The sequence below is a fragment of the Gadus chalcogrammus genome, chromosome 16 (genome assembly GCF_026213295.1).
Source record: "Gadus chalcogrammus isolate NIFS_2021 chromosome 16, NIFS_Gcha_1.0, whole genome shotgun sequence".
NCBI classification, from domain to species: Eukaryota; Metazoa; Chordata; class Actinopteri; order Gadiformes; family Gadidae; genus Gadus; species Gadus chalcogrammus.
The window spans coordinates 10065610-10068475 of record NC_079427.1 but is presented as its reverse complement, the minus strand read 5'-3'; positions in this window follow the sequence as shown (position 1 = coordinate 10068475).

The window sequence follows — 2866 nt, the reverse complement described above, 5'->3', positions numbered from 1 at the left end:
CTGTGATGAAGTGTGTTACTGTGTTAATGTGTTAGCACACACTCACACACACCATGCTTTGGCTGAAAATGTACTAACAGCTGCTACTGTATAAGTTAAAACAACACAATGGCGTTGTGATGACTGATGTTATATTCTTATATTCTGTATACTTTAAAACCACACAATGGCGTTTAAATGACTGATAATTGGTTCAGGGGTAAGACATTCTCATTCTACATTGATTTCCAGTCAGTTATATCATGCTCTGTAGAAGATTGATGAAAAAATATACAATCAATGGATGATGGATCAAATGAAAATGGTAGACCATGTTTTCCAACGTAAAGAAGGAGCCTTAAGCCAAATTATATATTAGTATTACCTTTAGCAATAACTAATGAATGTTTTAAAAAGTGTTTTCATTCATATGAGCTGCGTTAATTGCTGTAGCTTTTGGACAGCAGTCAAAGACTTGTTACCCAGACTCTGGATTTCAATTCAAAACCTCATTCAAAGATGTGTGATTTGGTTTGGTGTCAAACACCGAAAAGCATCGAAGATGTCCTTCTGTCAATAATATATCCACAGAGTAAAAAAAAATCTTCACAATGTGACCGTGAATGCATTTTGTGTCAATTGTCCCATTCTAGTTTGACTACTGTTTGCACCAAACAAGCAATCATAAAATGCAGGCGGGCTCAGAACAATTATGATAAACTACGGAGGTGTGTGGCGAAAAGAAACAACCAGACCTGCTTTCACTTGCCTGGGTGTTGGGGGTCCTTTGGGGAACCATTTCACCCTAATAGCTCTATAGTGGACCCAGGCAGAGTGATGGAAGAGCATAAATGCAGATCATCCCATTGCCTATAGAATCTCCCCTGACAAGACTGATGCTGTCATGCTGGTGCTGTCACGGCCCCGCTGCTCCAAGGGGTTAACGATTTATGGTGGATATTATGGGATGCCCGGCATGGGAGCCAGGTTAATGTTCTACTCATGTCTCTCTCGGGCCCTCCTCGGGGGGTCTACCCTCTCGCTGCCCAGAGCAGAGAGTCAGTCGTGGTGGGGGTAGGGGAGTGGAGGGACGGGGGACTGAGTGAGTGGCTTGGCTGGCCTCCAGCTAAACTCGGGCCCCCCAGCAGGGGGTGGGAGACCCCGCACGGCGGAGCTGGCTCTCAAAGGCCCTGAAAAGGCTCCCTTCGGGGGGGAGGGAGAGGGAGCGACGCCACAGCGGAGAGACTGACGAGAGCTTATCGCCGGGCCGGCGGTGTCGAGAGAGGTGATGAACGGTAGCGGGAGGAGACCATCATACAGCCCTCCGGCCTGACTCACTCACACACAACAAACCTGGTTGTTTACGGCAACGGCGGCCGAGGACCATTCGTTGTCTGGATTGTATGGAGCGCCGTCTGTCGGACATGAGGTTGACCGTGATGACTCATCCAAGCTATGGGTTTGGCCGTTGGACAGCGTTGAACGTATTTTTTCCGAGATTGGCCAATGATAGGCCTCGGTGGAATCAGAGAGTATGAATAACTTTATTTTTATTGTATAAGTGCACTTGCTGTAAAATGGTAGATGGACTGCATTTATATGGCGCTTTACAATATTGCCTGACATTCACCCATTCATGCGCACATTCACCCAGTTTGGGTTAGGTGTCTAGCTCAGGGTCATCTCGACACTCAGCTAGGAGGAGCTGGGTATCGAACTAGCAACCTTTCGGTTAACAGCCAACCCGCTCGACCTCCTGAGCTACTGCTGCCCCTATCTTAGATGTGGGGGGGGTAAAAGGAAGAAAACATTGCTTGAATCGTCCTGCTCAAATCTAAAAAGGGTTGGGTGGGTGATGGACGGCGGAGGGCCTTGTCGTCCTCTGCTTTGCATTCCCTAATCAAGCTGTAAATCTCTCAGGAGGACAATGGCCGAAGGGCCCATCTTGTTCCTCGGCCTTGTCACCGGGAAAACAATGAGGACGCCGGCCTGATCACGGCGTGCATCAGGCTGCGCTGGGTCTTGAGTGACCTCCCATAGCCCGTAAACATGTAAGCCAAACCTTCAGGGGTCAAGTGTCTGTGTCGTACAATACAAATCAATAAGGTTTATGTGATTCGTTGTTTTGCTTTGAATCGATTTTTATTATAGGTTGCGTGTGAATGTGAAAGAACAATTTATTTATTGTTGAACACTGTATAACGGCGGTGTTTTAAGCGGTATGTTTGTGGTTTGATATCATAAGTGTGTGCCATGTCAGAAACCACATTATAGTGTCAATCAACCAGAAGAGAAACAAAAAGGGTTATTTAATGTATTTCAGGTGTTACTGGCAGTTGGCCTACTTTTGTACTTTGAAACAGATCAAGGTTCAAACTTAATGCATAAACATATGCACATGCAGATAACCTGCAACCGCTGAAAAACCACCTAATGACATTGGTAATTATTATTATAAATGCAGCATAATCATCATCCTTTGTTTATTCTTGTTTACTCTTATTGACTCTTTATTGTATTAGTATTTCTATCTGAGTAATGTGCAGCACATATATAGCCATTGTGAAAAATCAAAGTAGTGAGGCCACTTAGTTTTAACCACAAATTAGAGTTGACATACTCTAATTTATAATGCAATAAAGATTTTCAACTGCATTTAAACACTAAAACATTCATACTCGTTTAATATAGATTAGGGAATAAAAACGAATATTGATTTTAACATTAAAATACTGAAAGGAAAACTGTTATTTATTGTAATCCTCGTCACAATAAATGACACTTGACTGAAGTTTTAGTTATAGCAGCATAGCATAGTATTAGTATAGCTGTGACAACGATGACACCTTGCGGTGCTAAACACGCATTACAGCAACCCGGAAGTGCC